Below are 22911 nucleotides of genomic sequence, written 5' to 3' on the forward strand. Positions count from 1 at the left end.
TATGAAGGAGGGGTTAGGGGAGCAGTGGGGAAAAATTCAGGCTTGAGATACTCCCTTTTTTGCTGGTTGCACAGGACAAATATGATGCAGAGCTCAACACTGCATGTAATTCAGCTAAGTGGGAACCATTGATTTCCCTCACATTGTATTTTCCTCCAGCTCTAGTGATCCATATTGATTCATAACATAATTGAATTTCTCACTAGAGAAGGGAAAAATGACAGAAACAGAACTGAACAGACTTGCTCTTCTCCATTTTGTTAAATCATGAGATCTTAGCCATGGAATGAATGATCAGGGTCCTTCATCCACGGCACAGTCTTAGAAGTGACATTGGCTGCCAGTCCTAGGCAGCATTTCTGGGGACACGTAAAATTCCTAGTCTGTGATTTTCTGTCTCCACCATGCATATTGTGTCATGTGGAGTTAATGACTTTGCCATGTCACACCTAGCATACCAGGCCTTGCTGATATGTAGGCAACTCACTCTGATTCCAATCACCCTCTAATCTCCAGGAGCCAAAGTCAAAAGATGGCCCGGATAGTCGGCAGTTGGGAGAGGGTGAGGCCGAGGAGCGAAGCAGCCTGCAATCTCTTAGCTGCTTTTCCTCTCTGCTGGCAAGAGCAGGGATGCCTGATTGCAGCACAGGGAGGGAGCCATTTGCAGAGCTGCAGAAGCCCGAGAAAGCTGAGAGAGAGAAGGAGCTATTTTGGGGAGAGGGTTGGGTAGTACTGTCTGCCTGAGGAAGCTCCTAGTGCCTTCTCCTCCAGAGCATTAACATCCCCAGCCCCCTTCTCCACAGTGCTGTGTCTCCCCCTCCTCCTCGCCCCCAACACAAAGGCACAAATGAAATTCCTAAAAGTAGACTACTTCTGCCTAGTTATTTTTAGTGTTTGCTGTTAGTATTTATCAAGCTTTTCAGTGTTAATTTGTCCTCCCACCATTTCTCTTCCTGCCTCTAGTTGTGGGGCTTGGGATGGAAGGAGCATGTATCAAGAGCAGCTGGTGATCTCACAGAACTAAATCCTAGAGAGAGGAGACTATGGGGTTTTAAAATCAGCCTCCTTCGCCCCCAACTTGAAGAGAAGAAAGAAAGATCGGGATTCCATTAGCTTTGGAGAGCAACATAAGTACTGATTAAAGTAAACCCATTGAAATGTGTAGGTGGTGCTTAGCTAGGTCAAGAGCACCAGTCAAGGAGGTGGGTCAGGGAACCCACACATGCATGAAATGTCATAATGCAAGCAAAAGTGGATAAGAGACCAGGTAAACAAGCAGATGCCAGAGGAAAAGTATGCCAGAGGACAGAAAGATATAAAAATCCATGCAGAGTGTAGGGTCTGAGGGAGCCGAAGGACTGAAGTGACATGAGGTGGGGTTGGACTGAAGATGTCAGAGGAAGACTTCATAGCACTGGTAAACACTGCTGAAATACTGCTTGTTCCTACCTCAACTGCCTGTCTTGTCTCCTGGAGGTAGTCATGCCCAGAACAGCTACATTGCTCTGGAGAGAAAACCACAGAGCATGTTCTAACAGAGGGCTATTGAATGAAAACAAGACCCCTTACCTACTGATCAAAGTGTTCACTTCTTAGGAAGTGGAAGACAGCTGTTTCCTTCAGCAACTTCAAAAAAAAAATTTTTTTTGCTTGATTCTTTGTGTTTTTTTTTTTGAAATTTTATTATCATTTTCCAGTTACCTAGAAACCGAACAATGTAATAAATGAAGTTAAAAAAAAAATCAATTCGTGGGCTCAACAGTAGACTGGAGGGGACAGAGGAAAGAATCAGTGAATTTACAGATAAAATGTTGGAAATTACCACCTCCCCCACCAAACAGAAAATTGTTTAGCAAATGTACCATCAGCATCCTGGAAGGAGAGAAGGACAACAAGGTAAAAAAGGTAGTTTTTTAGGCTGAAAATTTGCCAAATTTGGAAGAAAACACAGACCTGTAGTGTCAAGAAGTTGAGTGAAATCCCACTAAGATTAACCCAAAGAAATCAACACTAAGATATTATAGCCAAACTTCTGAAAAATAAAGTCAAGGAAAAGATCTTGAAAATAGCAAGAGAGAATTGGAATCTTATCTGTGGGGGGAAAACAATCAGAGTGACAGTGGATTTGTCATTAGAAATCATGAAGGCCAGAAGGAAGTGGCAGAATAGTTTTCAAATGCTGAAAGAGAACTGTCAATCCATAATTCTATATCCAGTAAAAATATCCTTCAGAAATGAAGAGGAAATTAAAACAGTCTTAGTTGAAGAAAAGTATAGAGATTTGTCACCAACAGGCTTATCTTTAAAAAATAGCTAAAGAAAATTCTCCAAACAAAGAGGAAATGATAAAAGAAGGTCTCTTGGAATAATAAGAAGGAAGAAAAAAAAATATAAAGTATTAAAATAGGAGTAAGTATTATAAACTTATCCTTAAGTTTTTAAAATTAGGTTCGATGATTGAAGCAAAATTTGTAACACTGACTGATATGATTTTCAATGCAAGGAGATTTTTAAAAAATTAATTTAGAAAGAGGGAGAGTAAAGGGATGTAAAGGGAGGTAAGGGGTTTACTTTAACTGATATAACATCAACAACAATGCATTGTTCAGTTATGTATGTTTAATGTAATATGGAGAGCAATTTGTGTGTGTGTGAATTTTATTTAAAATGCATTTGTTAGACTGGAGTGAAAATGGAACTGGGAAAGCAGTAGAAAGGGAAATGTGAAAAGGCTTTTTCCTCTTACTTTTATGCTGGTATCTTAATTTCCTTGTTATATAAAAATTTATTCTTAATTGGTGGATAATTGTTTTACAATGCTATGTTGGCTTCTGCTGTACAGCATGAATCAGCCAGAAGTATACATATCTCCCTTCCCTCTTGAACCTCTCTCTTACCCCTCTAGGTTGTCACAGAGCACCAGGTTAAGCTCCCTGTGTTATATAGCAACTTGCCACTAGTTACCATGTGATAATGTATATGTTTCCATGCTACTTCTCAATTCGTCCCACCCTCTTCTTCCCCCACCGTGTCCCCAAATCTTTTGGAGAGCAGCTATTAAATAAGCTAGAGAGAGACTTACAATGAAAGAAACACTGTGGATGGAACTCTGGAAAATGTTCAAGTATCCACAATAATATTGGAAAAAGAAAATAGAAAACATATAGAAAACAAATAATATAATGACATACTTTAGCTCAAGAATATAATTAAATATAGTCTAAATAAATGATTTATTAGATGGAGATTAACACAGTTGACTAAAAAAATGACCTAACTGTATGATATCTACAAGAAACTACCTTCAAATATAATAGTATAGAGGGTGAAAGTAAAAAGATGGATATACCTTGCAAACATTAATCAAAAGAAAGAAGGAATGATTATACTAATATCAGATAAAGATTTCAAAGCAAAGAAAATGACCAAGAACAGAGAGAGACATTACATAATGACAAAAGAGTCAAAAAAGACAGCAAAGATACACATTTTGCATGCAAATCCTAAATGTGTACCAAACAACAGAACAAAATATGTAAAACAAAATTGCAAAAGCTGCTAGAATAGACAGATCCACAATTAGAATTGGAAGCCTCAATATACCTCTCTCAGCAATTAATAGAACAAATAGAAAACTAGCAGTCATGGAGATGAACACCACACTACCAATCAACTAGGTCTAATTTACATTTATAGAATCTAACCAACAACAGCAGAAAAGATGTTCTTTTCAAGCCACAAAATACATGCCAAGATATACCATAAACCATAAAAACGAGCTTCAACAAATTTTTATAAACTAAGATCGTAAAGAGTGTATTATTCTCTGAACACATTGGAATCAAAATGGAAATCAGTAACAGAGAGATGACAGGAAATTCTCTAAACATTTGGGAAAAAAAAACCAACAAACTTCCAAGTGATCTGTGGGTCAAAGAGGAAGTTGCAAAGAAATTTAAAAGCAAATACATTGAAGTGAATGAAAATACAATATATCAAAATTTGTGAGACTCAGCTAAAGCAGATCTGAAAGGAAATCTATAGCACTAAATATTTACTTTAAAAAGAGGGAAGTCTCAAATCAATACTATAAGCTACCATTTCTAGAAATGAATTTTTTTTAAAGAAACTATAGGGAAAAAAAGAACAAAATGAACCTAAAACAAGCATAAAGAAGAACATAATAAAGATAAGACCAGAAATCAATGAAACTGAAAAGAGAAAAATAATAAGGAAAATATATCAAGCAAAAAACTGCTTATTTGAAAGTGGTTACAAAATTGATCAATCTTTAGCAACACTATCAAAGAAAGAGAAGACACATTACCAGTTTGCATGCTTGCATGCCCAGTCGTGTCCAACTGTTAGCAACCCCATTGCAGCCCGCGAGGCTCTGCTGTCCATGGAATTCTCCAGGCAAGAATACTGGAGTGGATTGCCATATCCTCCTCCAGGGAATCTTCCCAACCCACGGATAGAATTCTTTGAGTCTCCGGTGTCTCCTGCATTGGCAGCCAGATTCTTTACCACTGTGCCATCTATAAAGCCCCAAATTACCAATATCTGGTATCAAAAAGGAGATATCACCATAGACCTCCTGACATAAAAAGAATAGTAAAAGAATATTTCAGACAAATAAGTCTACACATACAAGTTTCACAACAGGTAAAACAGACCAACTTCCTGAAAAGCACAATCGCAAGTTGTTAAGAAGATAGATAATTTAAATAGCCTTACAACTAAGGAAATTGGATTAGTTTAGAAACGCGCCAAACAGAAAGCTCCAGAAGATTTCACTGGAAAAGTCTACCAAATATTTAAAGAAGTTCAGTTCAGTTCAGTTCAGTCTCAGTTGTGTCCGACTCTTTGCAACCCCATGAACCGCAGCAAGCAAGGCCTCCCTGTCTATCACCAACTCCTGGAGTCCACCCAAACCCATGTCCATTGAGTTAGTGATGCCATCCAACTGTCTCATCCTCTGTCGTCCCCTTCTCCTCCTGCCCTCAAAATTTCCCAGCATCAGGGTCTTTTCCAATGAATTAGCTCTTCGCATTAGGAGGCCAAAGTATTGGAGTTTCAGCTTCAGCATCAGTCCTTCCAATGAACACTCAGGACTGATCTCCCCCAGGATGGACTGGTTGGATCTCCTTGCAGTCCAAGGGACTCTCAAGAGTCTTCTCCAACACCACAGTTCAAAAGCATCAATTATTCAGCACTCAGCTTTCTTTATAGTCCAACTCTCACATCCATACATGACCACTGGAAAAACCATAGCCTTGACTAGATGGACCTTGTTGGCAATGTCTCTGCTTTTTAATATGCTGTCTAGGTTGGTCATAACATTCCTTCCAAGGAGTAAGAGTCTTTTAATTTCATGGCTGCAGTCACCATCTGCAGTGATTTTGGAGCCCAGAAAAATAAAGTCAGCCACTGTTTCCACTGTTTCCTCATCTATTTGCCGTGAAGTGATGGGACCGGATGCCATGATCTTCGTTTCTGAACGCTGAGTTTTAAGCCAACTTTTTCACTCTCCTCTTTCACTTTCACCAAGAGGCTTTTTAGTTCCTCTTCACTTTCTGCCATAAGGGTGGTATCATCTGCATATCTGAGGTTATTGATATTTCTCCTGGCAATCTTGATTCCAGCTTGTGTTTCTTCCAGCCCAGCGTTTCTCATGATGTACTCTGCATAGAAGTTAAATAAGCAGGGTGACAATATACAGCCTTAACGTACTCCTTTTCCTATTTGGAACCAGTCTGTTGTTCCATGTCCAGTTCTAACTGTTGCTTCCTAACCTGCATACAGATTTCTCAAGAGGCAGGTCAGGTGGTCTGGTATTCCTATCTCTTTCAGAATTTCCCACAGTTTATTGTGATCCACACAGTCAAAGGCTTTGGCATAGTCAATAAAGCAGAAAGAGATGTTTTTCTGGAACTCTCTTGCTTTTTCGATGACCCAGAGGATGTTGGCAATTTGATCTCTGGTTCCTCTGGCCTTTTCTAAAACCAACTTGAACATCTGGAAGTTCATGGTTCACAAACATTAATTCTATAAATCTCTTCCAGTAAATGTCAGAGAAGGGAACACTTTTCAATTCATTATAAGAAGCAATTCTAATAACTAAACTTGAAAAAGACAGTACAAGAAGACAACTAGAGACTAATGACTCATGAGGATGGATGCAAAATCCCTCAACAAAATATTGGCAAATAGCATTCAGCAGTATACAAAAGTAATCATGTATTGTGATCAAGTGATGTTTATTCTAGCAATGCAAAGATCACTCAGTATGAAAAGCAGTGTAATCTACCATATAAACAGTCTAAAGAAAAAGTATCAAAATTACACTAATTGAAGCAGAAAAATCATTTGACAATATTCAGCACCCATTCATGATAAAATAAAAGCTTTCAGAAAAACTGGAATAGAAGGAAACTTTCTAAAATTGATTTTTTAAAAAAAATCTATGAAACACTTGCAGCTAATAGCATACTTAACAGTGGAAGACGAAATCCTTTCCTCAAAGATTAGGAGCGAGGTAAGAATGCCCTCTTTCACAACTCCTATTCAACATAGAAGTTCTAAATAATGCAATAAAGTAAGAAGAGAAAATAAAAGTCTGATCAGAAAGGAAGAAAGAAAACCATTCATTCACCATTCATATTATTCTCTTCTGGGATGGTATGTCAGCTCTGTTGATCATTTTCCTATTGTATTGTCTTTTTCTTACTGATTTGTAACATGTCTTTATATAATCTGAATACTGGTCTTTTGTTGATCTCATATGTTGCAAAGTTGTCTCATTTATTGGCATGTCTTATGCTTTCTTTATTGTACCTTTAGAAAAACAAAATCTTGATAGTAGAGCAGGCAAATTTATCAGTCTATCCCTTGGTGATTAGCTCTTTTGTGCCTTAAGAACTCTTTCCCCTTTGGGAGGTCAGAAGGATGTTCTCCTATATTTTCTTCTACAGGTTTTAACATTTTGCTTTTCACAGCTAAATCCTTAATCCCTCTGGAATTGATCTTTAGGTGTGGCTCCTCCTTGACTTTCTGCTCAGTAAATGATTCCAACCTTCGTGAGAGCTCTGTTATCTTTTAGTTCCAGCTTCCCAGCCATGCTGGTTCTGATTCTCTGTCTCTAAAAAAACTGTGGGCATTTTTTTTCTTTTTCTTTTGGCAAGCCTTGTAATTTTTTCTTGATAGCCAGACATGTTGTAGTGAGTAAAAGAAACTGCTGTAAATAGATTCTCAGTAATGTGGTCATGAGTTTTCAGGGAAAAGAAATATTCTATGTATCCTGTGATCAGGTCTCACTCAGTATTTTGGTGAGCCTGTGGCTCTAGGCTGCGATCTTCATGAGTGTTTCTCAGCTCTTTCTCCTCACGTAGGTGGTACAGGATGGCTAGAGTGGGTTGCAGTCGAGTAGTGCTTTCTCCCATAGTGGATGCCTGGAAGAGTCTGAAGCTGAGTATTGCCCTTCTCCCATAGTGGATACCTGGAGGAGTCTGAGCTGAGTATTGCTCTTCTCTGCAGGAGGCGCTCCGCAGAAAGAGAGAGGCAGTGGAACTTCCCTCAGCAAAGCGGAGGGGTCCTGAGGAGAGGCGAGCCTGCTGTCCGCCAACCCAGCCCCTTGTCGAGGGAGAGAAAATCAGAGGCAACAGGGGTTCCATCTGAGCAGTTCCGCTTTATTGCCACAAGCTCTTGGTTTATATAGGCAAGCAGGGGGTTTTGCGAGGGACTTTACATAGTTGCACCAATCACGTTAAAGGTCAAATCATAATATGCCATAGTTGCACCAATCACGTTAAAGGTCAGATTGTAATATGCCATAGTTGCACCAATCTCGTTAAAGGTCAAATCATCATGTGCCTTCATTATAACAGGAGTCTATTGTGATCATGCAGTGTCCACGTGCACGGAAATCAAGAGAGCCAATCAAAAACTTTAACATAGACCACCCTCGATCTCTTCGGCCAGGTGCCATCTTAGTTTCCCACCCCAAAGCTAACCCATCTTTTTTAAGGTTTCCCATTTAGGGCCCCACACTTCTCCAGGTCAGTTGGGTTCTGAGTATGCACTTGCAGGTCAGTCTCTGGTAACTAGTTTCCCCTGAGGGCAAGAACAGAGTGCTCCGGCATATTTCAAAATGCTCTTTTACCCAGTCTGTTCCAGAAACCTGAACTGACTTTCCTTTGGTATTTACTGTGGGAATCTCACAGTAGTGTAAGGACTGCCCTCCATCATGACTGTGTCCCCCTGCAGTGTTGAACTCTCAGAGTTGTCCTCACAGAGACCCCAGCTATTAGTCAACCAAAGTTCAGGTTTTCTTTCCCTGGTACAGGGCTTCATGCGGTGGTTTCTGCTGGCAAGTCTCTGAGACTCCTGTATTCCCCTGCTGGTCTCTCCAATCTTGGGTGCAGCGGTTTGTGAATCCAAGAAGAGTTGTTGATTTCTATTTGTTGTTAAGAGAGAGTGGTGACTTCCAAGCTCCTTATACATGGAGCCAGACACCAGAAGTCTTCTGTTGTTTTTTAATAACTAAGTCAGTGAGAAAGTCTAGGGAGAAAACTCATCCCTGGCTAAATCTGGGAAGATGGTCAATTCTCCCTTAGGTAGTCTTGAAAGAAATTTTGGTCAAATGACCCTAGGTTTGTTTTTCTGCGGCTAAGGCATTCTTGTCTTAGAAATTTTGCAAGTGCTTGAGTGTTACATGTTAGAAAGTTAAAGAAACCAAAACCAGAAGAGTGGTGAGAGAATCCCCTCTTGGCATCATAGCTATGACTCAGATCATTTAAACAAGCTCTTTGTTAAAAAGAAAGCATAAATTTAAAATGCCTGTTTGTATGGTATTCAGAGTATGGATTCTGCTTATGGAGAGGCAACACAGAGAGTTGAGAAACCTGGGGTTAAGCCTTGATCTGTCATAACCAGATTGTTAAGCTTCTTTGTATAGGTGTATGTTTAGCTGCACGGAACAAGATCCCTTCTATGGTGGCGTAACAGTATAGAGGTTTTTCTCATCTAATAGCCCAGGAGGAGGCAGACAAGGCCCGGTATAGTGGCTTCTCCTTCAATTTGGTCGTCCCAGCATGTGGTACACTTGCCACTCCGTGATTGCCAGATATGGCTCCACCTCTGGCATTTTATTGGTGTTTCAGGCATTGGAAGGGGAAGGGCAAAAAGCAAACACCAGAGCCCTTTAATAGAGCTGTTCCAGAAGCTCTACCTAGTACTTTCAGCTTACATGTCCAGGGCCCAAAGTGTTTCACCTGCCCATCCTTAGCTATGGTTTAAACAGGGCAAATTGCTGCCCTGAGTAAAATCAAGGTCCAGTTAGAACAAAGAGTAGACTGAGTGTTGGAGAGTTAAGCGCAATATCTACCCTGCTCTCTAAGCTCCCACCAGGGTTATCTATCTACCTAGCAGGGTTGTTTGAATAACAAGGTGGAAGATCGTGTGCAAGCACACTTTATACACTATTTATGTGTTTCATAAACAAAGTGGAGAAATTCTGAAACTATTTTCTTAGGAGACATAAAAACATAATGTTAATAGAAAATCTTACTAGATGCAAAGATTTGGGTAATCAATATCTCTTGAACCTCAGCTCATTCTCTTTCAGACATCTTTAGATAACCCAAGATCCAGTATTTTCATAGATACACATCCTCAAATACCAGTCTTTGGATTATTGCCAAACATTGTCATGGTGGACATTTGTTGATTTCCTCCAATATTCCTTTCCCCCTTGTCCCTTCCTCTTAGTAACCTGAATGCCCTTCCATGTGATTTTTCTTTAGAAATTCCTACCCTTATCTCTGGGCTTCCCATGTGGAACCAGTGGTACGGAACCTGCCTGCTAATGCAGGAGACTCAAGAGACTCAGGGGAAGATTCCCTGGAGTAGGATGGCTACCCATTCCAGTATCCTTGCTTGGAAAATTCCATGGACAGAAGAGTCTGGCAGGGCTACAGTCCATGGGGTCAAAAAGAGTCAGACATGACTGAGTTACTGAGAGAGAGAGAGATAGGCTGTAACCTCTCACAAGGATAAGGCTTGATTAAAGCCATTCAGCAAAGTACAGTGACTGATTCAGTGATGGGCAATCAGAATGACTTCAGAGCTTGAGACTGGCAGCACGCTAACACTGCCCTCTTGGAAGATGGATGTGTGATCTTGAACCACTGAAGTTATTTGTTTGCACCAAGAGGAAAGGCAGCCAGAAGGTGAAGTCACTCTACAGAAAATACCATGCTAAGAGACTTGCAGAGAATTAAGAGATATACATAGTGAAACTCTTTTCCTAAAACCAGCCCTATATCCAGGTTTCTCTTCCCAACTCAATAAACCAAAATATTTTCTTGTTTTGTTATTTATTTGTTGAAGGGATTTTGAGCTGGGTTTTCTGTTACATGTAGACAAAAGATTCCTAAATGATAGTTTCCACATATATTCCAGGAAAATTATATATATTACTTTAATATGCTGCTTATTGTTTTAAATAATCTATATTTAAATAATATATTGCTTAATGCATTAGATATTTGTACTTATATATAAACATGTGTTGATATGTATATATTTATAAATATTATATATATTAAAATTTATAGTCCTTCCAGGATTAAGATCATAAGGCCTGAATATTACTAAAATGCTTGTAATAAATTGCCTGCATGGCACCTGTCTAAAAGATTTTAAACTCTGCAATAGAAGGATTTGAGTATTGTTCTTTTAGGGACATATCATGTCTGTGGTACAAGACTCTCCACTGAGTTCTTTGAGAAAAGACCAATTAGGCTGAGGTCTGTCAGTGTTCTTGTAGGTGTGTTTCCTGTTTCCTGTTTGCAAAGGCAACTACAGAAGAAGTAAAAGTAACAGCCTTACACAAACCGCTTACTGAGCTGTCAAGTGTTCAAGTAAATTATTCATTAATTATGAGTGATCTCAGTTGCAGGGCCAGAGAACTGCTGGCGAGCAAATCTGTCCTTACAGCTGTGGAAGGCTCTGAGACCCGGGACGCTGCGTGACTGCATATTGTGAGTTACTTTTTTAACCTTTCAAATGCCTGGGTTTTGAACTGTGTAAATCATGATTCAGAATGCAAAGATGTTGCATCCTGGTTAAGTTGGTGTGTGTTAAATGTTTTTGGTATTTGGTAAATAGAAAATGCTAGCTTATATCTGCCATTAAAGCTTTGTCATGAAGATGCATTTCCATTTTTAACTCTAGATAAATTTCTGTTACCAAAAACTATTTTACCATTTTACTTAAAAAAAAATTCTTTTCTGTAGTGACTCTGATTAAATAGAAATTTACTTAATTAAAAAAAAAAAACCAAGTAGAAGAAGGGATAATGAAATAAAAAACCTGACTTGCTTCCTGGAGAAAAGGACAATATGTGCCCCTCCTTACTTCCATATCTATCATTTAGTATGAAAGATTGAAGAGGATATTGCACAGCAAATAGATGGAATATTTTTTAATTCAGAAAAGATTCTTTTGAAATCCTATTATGGTATAATGAGGGCAGCAGCACCCACAATCATGAGTTTCCTGTTAAGATAGGAACTGTATTACTTTCCTATTTAGTTGGTGTGGGTCTCAAAAGCCATCTCATTGACTGTTTAGGAAATTGGCTTTTCAGGAAGGGAAATCTATTGATTTATGAATTTCTTGGACAATTTTCAAAATATGTTAATTGCTCCAGATGTGAGCCAGCCAAGGTTTGTAGACAAGGTAATTTGGCTTAAGCCCTGGTAATGCTTCTTGTGACTGTTTGCGAAGAAGGCATGAATACTTACTTGACCAAATAGTTCTGTATGAAGACCAAATGGTAAATACATTAAAGTGAACATGGGCCAGAACAGAACCTTAGTTTGTATTTTGCTGATATTTCAGGGAAAGGAGATAAGTCAATATAAATGAAACTTATATGTATTTAGCTCTTTTTCATCCCATTTCCTTCATCCTCCATTAACTCTCTATAGTTTAATTAATAGATGAGTAACATAGCTCATCTGGATATAATGAGAAAGTGAAAGTGAAAAGCCTTTCACTTCCAATTGTATTCCAAATTGAATAAAGCCAGTTCTTTTAATGAAAGCTATAGGACAGCAATAAAATATTTGAAGTCAAGCTAGTCAATATCTACTGGTTTTTTTTTTCTCATAACATTGATAACTAAGCCTCAATGTCAACACATTTCTCCTGAAGGCCAGGAAAGAATTATGCTTTTAAGTTGGCAGTAATCAGGCAACTTGAGATACTCTGAAGTACTTATGGATCACAACCCTAAACATGGTAGTAGCCATTGCATTAATTCCTTGGATCATTGTGATATCAAGCTAAAGAATAATAGAGAAATGTGTATTTTTGCCCCTAAAGACTGTAAAGCATGTGTATGATCCCACATAAGGACCCTTCCTCTTAATGTGACGGTGTGGAGAATCAGTATGTCTGCTATTGGCCCTCCTCAAGCATCCAAGTCTGTCTCTCTTTTAAAAATTTTTTATTTATTTACATGTTTATGGCTGCACTGGGTGTTGGTCGCAGTGCTGCAGCTTTCTCTAATTGCGGCAAATAGGGATTACTCTTTGGTTGCAGTGCATGGGCTTCTCATTGCAGTGGCTTCTCTTGTTGTGGAGCACGATCTCTAGAGCACCGGCACAGCGGTTATGATACATGGGCTTAGTTGCCATGTGGCATGTGGAATCTTCCCAGGCCAGGGATAGAAATTGTGTCCCCTACATTGCAAGGAGGATTTTTTTTTTTAACAATTAATAAATTAATTAATTTTTTGGAGCCTAATTACTTTACAATATTGTGTTGGTTTTGCCATACATTGACATGAATCCACCATGGGTGTACATGTGTTCCCCATCCTGAACCCCCCTCCCACCTCCCTCCCTATCTCATCCCTCTGGGTAATCCCAGTGCACCAGTCCCGAGCACCCTGTATCATGCATCGAACCTGGACTGGCGATCCATTTCACTTATGATAATATGTATGTTTCAATGCCATTCTCCCAAACCATCCCACCCTTGCCCTCTCCCACAGAGTCCAAAAGACTGTTCTATACATCTGTGTCTCTTTTGCTGTCTCGCATACAGGGTTATCTTTACCATCTTTCTAAATTCCATATATATGCATTAGTATACTGTATTGGTGTTTTTCTCTCTGGCTTACTTCACTGTGTATAATAGGCTCCAGTTTCATCCACCTCATTAGAACTGATTCAAATGTATTATTTTTAATGGCTGAGTAATAGTCCATTGTGTATATGTACCACAGCTTTCTTATCCGTTCATCTGCTGATGGACATCTAGGTTGCTTCCATGTCCCAGCTATTATAAACAATGCTGCAATGAACATTGGGGTACATGTGTCTCTTTCAATTCTGGTTTCCTCAGTGTGTATGCCCAGCAGTGGGATTGCTGGGTTGTATGGCAGTTCTATTTCCAGTTTTTAAAGGAATCTCCACACTGTTCTCCATAGTGGCTACACTAGTTTGCATTCCCACCAACAGCGTAAAAGTGTTCCCTTTTCTCCACACCCCCTCCAGCATTTGTTGCTTGTAGACTTTTGGATAGCAGCCATTCTGACTGGCATGAAATGGTACCTCATTGTGGTCTTGATTTGCATTTCTCTGATAATGAGTGATGTTGAGCATCTTTTCATGTGTTTGTTAGCCATCTGTATGTCTTCTTTGGAGAAATGTCTGTTTAGTTCTTTGGCCTATTTTTTGAATGGGTCATTTATTTTTCTGGAATTGAGCTGCAGGAGTTGCTTGTATATTTTTGAGATTAGTTCGTTGTCAGTTGCTTCATTTGCTATTATTTTCTCCCATTCTGAAGGCTGTCTTTTCACCTTGCTTATAGTTTCCTTTGTTGTGCAAAAGCTTTTAATTTTAATTAGGTCCCATTTGTTTATTTTTGCTTTTATTTCCAATATTTTGGGAGGTGGGTCATAGAAGATCCTGCTGTGGTTTATGTCCAAGAATGTTTTGCCTATGTTTTCTTCTAAGAGTTTTATAGTTTCTGGCCTTACGTTTAGATCTTTAATCCATTTTGAGTTTATTTTTGTGTATGTTGTTAGAAAGTTTCATTTTTTCTAGTTTCATTTTTTCACAAGTCATTGACCGGTTTTCCCAGCACCACTTGTTAAAGAGGTTGTCTTTTTTCCATTGTATTTTCTTGTCTCCTTTGTCAAAGATAAGGTGACCATAGGTGCGTGGATTATCTCTGGGCTTTCTGTTTTGTTCTGTTGATCTATATGTCTGTCTTTGTGCCAGTACCATACTGTCTTGATGACTGTGGCTTTGTAGTAGAGCCTGAAGTCAGGCAGGTTGATTCCTCCAGTTCCGTTCTTCTTTCTCAAGATTGCTTTGGCTATTCGAGGTTTTTTGTATTTCCATACAAATTGTGAAATTATGTGTTCTAGCTCTGTGAAAAATACAGCTGGTAGCTTGATAGGGATTGCGTTGAATCTACAGATTGCTTTGGGTAGTGTACTCATTTTCACTATATTGATTCTTCTGATCCGTGAACATGGTATATTTCTCCATCTATTTGTGTCCTCTTTGATTTCTTTCACCAGTGTTTTATAGTTTTCTATATGTAGGTCTTTTGTTTCTTTGCTGCTGGTGCTAAGTCACTTCAGTCGTGTCTGACTCTATGTGACCCCATAGACAGCAGCCCACCAGGCTCCCCCATCCCTGGGATTCTCCAGGCAAGAACACTGGAGTGGGTTGCCATTTCCTTCTCCGTTTGTTTCTTTAGGTAGATATATTCCTAAGTATTTTATTCTTTTCGTTGCAATGGTAAATGGAATTGTTTCCTTAATTTCTCTTTCTGTTTGCTCATTATTAGTGTATAGGAATGCAAGGGATTTCTGTGTGTTGATTTTATATGCTGCAATTTTAGTATATTCATTGATTAGCTCTAATAATTTTCTGGTGGAGTCTTTAGGATTTTCTATGTAGAGGATCATGTCATCTGCAAACAGTGAGTGTTTTACTTCTTCTTTTCCAACCTGGATTCCTTTTATTTCTTTTTCTGCTCTGATTGCTATGGCCAAAACTTCCAAAATTATGTTGAATAGTAGTGGTGAGAGTGGGCACCCTTGTCTTGTTCCTAACTTTAGGGGAAATGCTTTCAGTTTTTCATCATTGAGGATAATGTTTGCTGTGGGCTTGTCATATATAGGTTTTGTTATGTTGAGTTATGTTCCTTCTATTCTTGCATTCTGGAGGGTTTTTATCATAAATAGATGTTAAGTTTTGTCAAAGGCTTTCTCTGCATCTATTGAGATAATCATATGGCTTTTATTTTTCAGTTTGCTAATGTGGTGTATTACATTGATTGATTTGCAGATATTGAAGAATCTTTTCATCCCTGGGATAAAGCCCACTTGGTCATGATATATGATCTTTTTAATCTGTTGTTGGATTCTGTTTGCTAGAATTTTGTTAAGGATTTTTGCATCTATGTTCATCAGTGATATTGGCCTGTAGTTTTCTTTTTTTGTGGCATCTTTGTCAGGTTTTGGAATTAGGGTGATGGTGGCCTCATAGAATGGGTTTTGAAGTTTACCTTCCTCTGCATTTTCTGGAAGAGTTTGAGTAGGATAGGTGTTAGCTCTTCTCGAAATTTTTGGTAGAATTCAGCTGTAAAGCCATCTGGTCCTGGGCTTTTGTTTGCTGGAAGATTTCTGATTACAGTTTCAATTTCTGTGCTTGTGATGGGTCTGTTAAGATTTTCTATTTCTTCCTGGTTCAGTTTTGGAAAGTTGTACTTTTCTAAGAATTTGTCCATTTCTTCCACGTTGTCCATTTTATTGGCATATAATTGCTGATAGTAGTCTCTTATGATCCTTTGTATTTCTGTGTTGTCTGTTGTGATCTCTCCATTTTCATTTCTAATTTTATTGATTTGATTTTTCTCCCTTTGTTTCTTGATGAGTCTGGCTAATTGTTTGTCAATTTTATTTAACTTCTCAAAGAACCAGCTTTTGGCTTTATTGATTTTTGCTATGGTCTCTTTTGTTTCCTTTGCATTTATTTCTTCCCTAATTTTTAAGATTTCTTTCCTTCTACTAACCCTGGGGTTCTTCATTTCTTCCCTTTCTAGTTGCTTTAGGTGTAGAGTTAGGTTATTTATTTGAATTTTTTCTTGTTTCTTGAGGTAAGCCTGTATTGCTATGAACCTTCCCCTTAGCACTGCTTTTACAGTGTCCCATAGGTTTTGGGCTGTTTTGTTTTCATTTTCATTTGTTTCTATGCATATTTTGATTTCTTTTTTGATTTCTTCTGTGATTTTTTGGTTATTCAGCAGCATGTTGTTCAGCCTCCATATGTTGGAATTTTTAATAGTTTTTCTCCTGTAATTGACATCTAATCTTACTGCATTGTGGTCAGAAAAGATGCTTGGAATGATTTCAGTTTTTTTGAATTTACCAACGTTAGATTTATGGCCCAGGATGTGATCTATCCTGGAGAAGGTTCTGTGTGCGCTTGAGAAAAAGGTGAAATTCATTGTTTTGGGGTGAAATGTCCTCTAGATATCAATTAGGTCTAACTGGTCTATTGTATCATTTAAAGTTTGTCTTTCCTTGTTAATTTTCTGTTTAGTTGATCTATCCATAGGTGTGAGTGGGTTATTAAAGTCTCCCATTATTATTGTGTTATTGTTAATTTCCCCTTTCATACTTGTTAGCATTTGTCTTACATATTGCGGTGCTCCTATGTTGGGTGCATATATATTTATAATTGTTATATCTTCTTCTTGGATGATCCTTTGATCATTACGTAGGGTCCTTCTTTGTCTCTTTTCACAGCCTTTGTTTTAAAGTCTATTTTATCTGATATGAGTATTGCTACTTCTGCTTTCTTTTGGTCTCTATTTGTGTGGAATATCTTTTTCCAGTCCTTCACTTTCAGTCTGTATGTGTCCCTAGTTTCGAGGTGGATCTCTTGTAGACAACATATATAGGGGTCTTGTTTATGTATCCATTCAGCCAGTCTTTTTCTTTTGGTTGGGGCATTCAACCCATTTACATTTGAGGTAATTATTGATGAGTATGATCCCATTGCCATTTACTTTATTGTTTTGGGTTCGAGTTTATACACCCTTTTTATGTTTCCTGTCTAAAGAAGATCCTTTAGCATATGTTGGAGAGCTGGTTTGCTAGTGCTGAATTCTCTCAGCTTTTGCTTGTCTGTAAAGCTTTTGATTTCTCCTTCATATTTGAATGAGATCCTTGCTGGGTACAGTAATCTGGGCTGTAGGTTATTTTCTTTCATCACTTTATGTATGTCCTGCCATTCCCTCCTGGCCTGAAGAGTTCCTATTGAAAGATCCGCTGTTACCCTTATGGGAATCCCCTTGTGTGTTATTTTTTGTTTTTCCCTTGCTGCTTTTAATATTTGTTCTTCGTGTTTGATTTTTGTTAATTTGATTAATATGTGTCTTGGGGTGTTTCACCTTGGGTTTATCCTGTTTGGAACTCCTGGGTTTCTTGGGCTTGGATGATTATTTCCTTCCCCATTTTAGGGAAGTTTTCAACTGTTATTTCCTCAAGTATTTTCTCATGGCCTTTCTTTTTGTCTTCTTCTTGTGGGACTCCTATGATTTGAATGTTTGGGCATTTAACATTGTCCCAGAGGTATCTGAGGTTGTCCTCATTTCTTTTAATTCTTTTTTCCTCTCTGTTTCATTATTTCTACCATTCTATCTTCTGCCTCACTAATCCTATCTTCTGCCTCCGTTTTTCTACTGTTGGTTCCCTCCAGAGTGTTTTTTTATCTCATTTATTGCATTATTCATTATATATTGACTTTTTAAAATTTCTTCTAGGTCCTTGTTAAACATTTCTTACATCATCTCGATCTTTGTCTCCAGGCTATTTATCTGTAACTCCATTTTGTTTTCAAGATTTTGGATCATTTTCACTATTATTATTCGGAATTCTTTATCAGGTAGATTCCCTATCTCTTCCTCTTTTGTTTGATTTGATGGGCATTTATCCTGTTCCTTTACCTGCCAGGTATTCCTCTGTCTCTTCATCTTGTTTATATTGCTGTGTTTGGGGTTCAGTTCAGTTCAGTTCAGTTCATTCGCTCAGTCGTGTCTGACTCTTTGCGAACCCATGAATCGCAGCACGCCAGGCCTCCCTGTCCATCACTGTCTCCCGGAGTTCACTCAGACTCACGTCCATCGAGTCCGTGATGCCATCCAGCCATCTCATCCTGGGTTTGGGGTGGCCTTTCCATATTCTAGCAGTTTGTGGTTCCTCTTTATTGTGGAGGTTCCTCACTGTGGGTGGGGTTGGACATGTGGTTCGTCAAAGTTTCCTGGTTAGGGAAGCTTGTGTCTGTGTCCTGGTGGGTGGAGCTGGATTTCTTCTCTCTGGAGTGTGCTGAAGTGTCCAATAATGAGTTTTGAGATGTTCATGTTATTAGAGTGACTTTGGGCAGCCTGTATATTGAAGCTGAAGGCTATGTTCCTGGGTTGCTGGAGAATTTGTGTGGTATGACTTTCTCTGGAACTTGTTGGCCCTTGGGTGGTGCTTGGTTTCAGTGTAGGTATGGAGGCATTTTATGAGCTCCTATTGATTAATGCTCCCTGGAGTCAGGAGTTCTCTGGTGTTCTCAGGATTTGGACTTAAGCCTCCTGCCTCTGGTTTTCAGTCTTATTCTTACAGTAGCCTCAAGACTTCTCCATCTCCTTTCGAAGACAATAGCCTGCCTTTCTGGGTGCCTGATGTCCTCTGCCAGCATTAAGAAGTTGTTTTGTGGAATTTGCTCAGCGTTCAAATGTTCTTTGGATGAATTTGTGGGGGAGAAGGTGGTCTCCCTGTCCTATTCCTCCACCATCTTCAGACCGCCCCTGCAAGGAGGATTCTTAACCACTGCACTGTCAGGGAGGTCCAAGTCTTTCTTCTGGGTCTGTGATCTCAGGGCCAGTTGATTTCTCACTGCAGATTTCCTTCCTGAAAGGATTAGTCACTCTGTCATGTCCAACCCTTTGTGACCCATGGACTAGCCAGCAGGTTCCTCTGTCCATGAAATTCTCAAGATGAGAATACTGGAGTGGGTTGCGATTCCCTTCTCCAGGGGATCTTCCTGACCCAGAAGTTGAAACCAGGTCTCCTCTGTTGCAGGCAGATTCTTTACCATCTGAGCCACAAAGGAAGGCCTTTCCTTCTTGTTCAGTTCAGTTCAGTCGCTCAGTCGTGTCTGACTCTTTGCGACCCCCTGAATCGCAGCATGCCAGACCTCCTTGTCCATCACCAACTCCTGGAGTTCACTCAGACCCATGTCCATCGAGTCTGTGATGCCATCCAGCCATCCAATCCTGGGTCGTCCCCTTCTCCTCCTCCCCCAGTCCCTACCAGCATCAGAGTCTTTTCCAATGAGGTGGCTCTTCACATGAGGTGGCCAGAGTACTGGAGCTTCAGCTTTAGCATCATTCCTTCCAAAGAAATCCCAGGGCTGATCTCCTTTGGAATGGACTGGTTGGATCTCCTTGCAGTCCAAGGGACTCTCAAGAGTCTTCTCCAACACCACAGTTCAAACGCACCAATTTTTCGGTGCTCAGCCTTCTTCACAGTCCAACTCTCACACCCATACATGACCAGAGGAAAAACCATAGCCTTGACTAGACGGACCCTAGTCGGCAAAGTAATGTCTCTGCTTTTGAATATACTATTTATGTTGGTCATAACTTTTCTTCCAAGGAGTAAGCGTCTTTTAATTTCATGGCTGCAGTCACCATCTGCACTGATTTTGGAGCCCCCAAAAATAAAGTCTGACACTGTTTCTACTGTTTCCTCATCTATTTCCCATGAAGTGATGGGGCTGGATGCCATGATCTTCATTTTCTGAATGTTGAGCTTCAAGCCAACTTTTTCACTCTCCTCTTTCACTTTCATCAAGAGGCTTTTTAGCTCCTCTTCACTTTCTGCCATAAGGGTGGTGTCATCTGCATATCTGAGGTTCTTGATATTCCTCCCAGCAATCTTGATTCCAGCTTGTGTTTCTTCCAGTCCAGCATTTCGCATGATGTACTCTGCATGTAAGTTAAATAAGCAGGGTGACAATATACAGCCTTGACATACTCCTTTTCCTATTTGGAACCAGTCTGTTGTTCCATGTCCAGTTCTAACTGCTGCTTCCTGACCTGCATACACATTTCTCAAGAGGCAGGTTAGGTGGTCTGATATTCCCATCTCTTTCAGAATTTTCCACAGTTTATTGTGATCCACACAGTCAAAGGCTTTGGCATAGTCAATAAAGCAGAAATAGATGTTTTTCTGGAACTCTCTTGCTTTTTTGATGACCCAGCAGATGTTGGCAATTTGATCTCTGGTTCCTCTGCCTTTTCTAAAACCAGCTTGAACATCAGGGAGTTCACGGTTCATGTATTGCTGAAGCCTGGCTTGGAGAATTTTGAGCATTACTTTACTAGCATGTGAGATGAGTGCAATTGTGCGGTAATTTGAGCATTCTTTGGCATTGCCTTTCTTTGGGATTGGAATGAAATGGACCTTTTCCAATCCTGTGGCCACTGCTGAGTTTTCCAAACTTGCTGGCATACTGAGTGGAGCACTTTCACAGCATCATCTTTCAGGATTTGAAACAGCTCAACTGGAATTCCATCACCTCCTCTAGCTTTGTTCGTAGTGTTGCTTTCTAAGGCCCACTTGACTTCACATTCCAAGATGTCTGGCTCTAAATTAGTGATCACATCATCATGATTATCTGGGTCGTGAAGATCTTTTTTGTACAGTTCTTCCGTGTATTCTTGCCACCTCTTCTTAATATCTTCTGCTTCTGTTAGGTCCAGACCATTTCTGTCCTTTATCAAGCCCATCTTTGCATGAAATGTTCCCTTGGTATCTCTAATTTTCTTGAAGAGATCTCTAGTCTTTCCCATTCTGTTGTTTTCCTCTATTTCTTTGCATTGATCGCTGAAGAAGGCTTTCTTATCTCTTCTTGCTATTCTTTGGAACTCTGCATTCAGTTGCTTATATCTTTCCTTTTCTCGTTTGCTTTTTGCCTCTCTTGTTTTCATAGCTATTTGTAAGGCCTCCCCAGACAGCCATTTTGCTTTTTTGCATTTCTTTCCTTGGGAATGGTCTTGATCCCTGTCTCCTGTACAATGTCACGAACCTCATTCCATAGTTCATCAGGCACTCTTATCTATCAGATCTAGACCCTTAAATCTATTTCTCACTTCCACTGTATAATCGTAAGGGATTTGATTTAGGTCATACCTGAATGGTCTAGCGGTTTTCCCTACTTTCTTCAATTTAAGTCTGAATTTGGCAATAAGGAGTTCATGATCTGAGCCACAGTCAGCTCCCGGTCTTGTTTTTGTTGACTGTATAGAGCTTCTTCATCTTTGGCTGCAGAGAATATAATCAATCTGATTTCGGTGTTGACCATCTGGTGATGTCCATGTGTAGAGTCTTCTCTTGTGTTGTTGGAAGAGGGTGTTTGCTATGACCAGTGCATGTTCTTGGCAAAACTCTATTAGTCTTTGCCCTGCTTCATTCCGCATTCCAAGGCCAAATTTGCCTGTTACTCCAGGTGTTTCTTGACCTCCTACTTTTGCATTCCAGTCCCCTATAATGAAAAGGACATCTTTTTTGGGTGTTAGTTCTAAAAGATCTTGTAGGTCTTCATAAAACCATTCAACTTCAGTTTCTTCAGCATTACTGGTTGGGGCATAGACTTGGATAACTGTGATATTGAATGGTTTGCCTTGGAGATGAACAGAGATCATTCTGTCATTTTTGAGATTGCATCTAAGTACTGCATTTCGAACTCTTCTGTTGACCATGATGGCTACTCCATTTCTTCTGAGGGATTCCTGACCGCAGTAGTAGATGTAATGGTCATCTGAGTTAAATTCACCCATTCCAGTCCATTTTAGTTCGCTGATTCCTAGAATGTCGACGTTCACCCTTGCCATCTCACTTCCAATTTGCCTTGATTCATGGACCTGACATTCCAGGTTCCTATGCAATATTGCTCTTTACAACATCAGATCTTGCTTCTATCACCAGTCACATGCACAACTGGGTATTGTTTTTGCTTTGGCTCCATCCCTTCATTCTTTCTGGAGTTATTTCTCCACTAATCTCCAGTAGCATATTGGGCACCTAATGACATGGGGAGTTCCTCTTTTGGTATCCTATCATTTTGCCTTTTCATACTGTTCATGGGGTTCTCAAGGCAAGAATACTGAAGTGGCTTGCCATTCCCTTCTCCAGTGGACCACATTCTGTCAGGCCTCTCCACCATGACCCACCCGTCTTGGGTTGCCCCACAGGCATGGCTTGGTTTCATTGAGTTAGACAAGGCTGTGGTCCTAGTGTGATAAGATTGACTAGTTTTCTGTGAATATGGTTTCCTTCTTGAGTGAGCCTCAAATATACTTTACTTTATCTCTGGTTTATGCAGAGCAACAAGAGGTTGAGTTTGTGCCAGAGGTTGAGGCATCTGCCAGACCCAAAGGAGGAGGACTGAATAAGAAATTAACTGGAAAGTTCTTGAGGTAGTGAAGGAACCACTTCCAGCTCACTACTGTTGGCTTGAGGGGGAAGGCAAGGCAAGGGTGAGGATGACCTCTTGAATAGAGATTAAACTTTCTAAGCATTCCAAAAGAGTGGCCTAAGGTAGCAAACATTGACCCAATTTCCTGGGCTTTCTAGAGTTTTGTTCAAGAATTCCAGACTGTTGTAAAAGTCACCTAGGGGCAGAGTTCCTGACAACAATAGATAGGAAAGACATATGTAAAAACTATCTGAAAGTGAAGTGTATGAATAGATTCTAGATTTACAATCATTTTTGATTTGCTGTTGTCTGGGTAGCTCTCTTTATCTCCCTTAGCTAGAATTAT

The 22911-nt window shown here is 39.6% G+C and overlaps 1 protein-coding gene across 48 annotated transcripts in view; it reads left to right on the top strand.

The window, feature by feature from the left end:
* The window catches only part of NCALD (neurocalcin delta), a 478889-nt gene that overhangs the window by 265811 nt on the left and 190167 nt on the right, over positions 1-22911 (top strand). For 44 of the 48 annotated variants that reach the window (XM_069600434.1, XM_069600472.1, XM_069600435.1 and 41 more), the window contains one exon: positions 10955-11042. The exons of the other annotated variants lie outside the window; for them this stretch is intronic. The gene's annotated coding sequence lies outside the window, so the exon portion shown is untranslated. The remainder of the gene's footprint in view (positions 1-10954; positions 11043-22911) is intronic. 48 annotated transcript variants of the gene reach the window in all.

This window comes from Ovis canadensis, chromosome 9 (genome assembly GCF_042477335.2).
Source record: "Ovis canadensis isolate MfBH-ARS-UI-01 breed Bighorn chromosome 9, ARS-UI_OviCan_v2, whole genome shotgun sequence".
NCBI classification, from domain to species: Eukaryota; Metazoa; Chordata; class Mammalia; order Artiodactyla; family Bovidae; genus Ovis; species Ovis canadensis.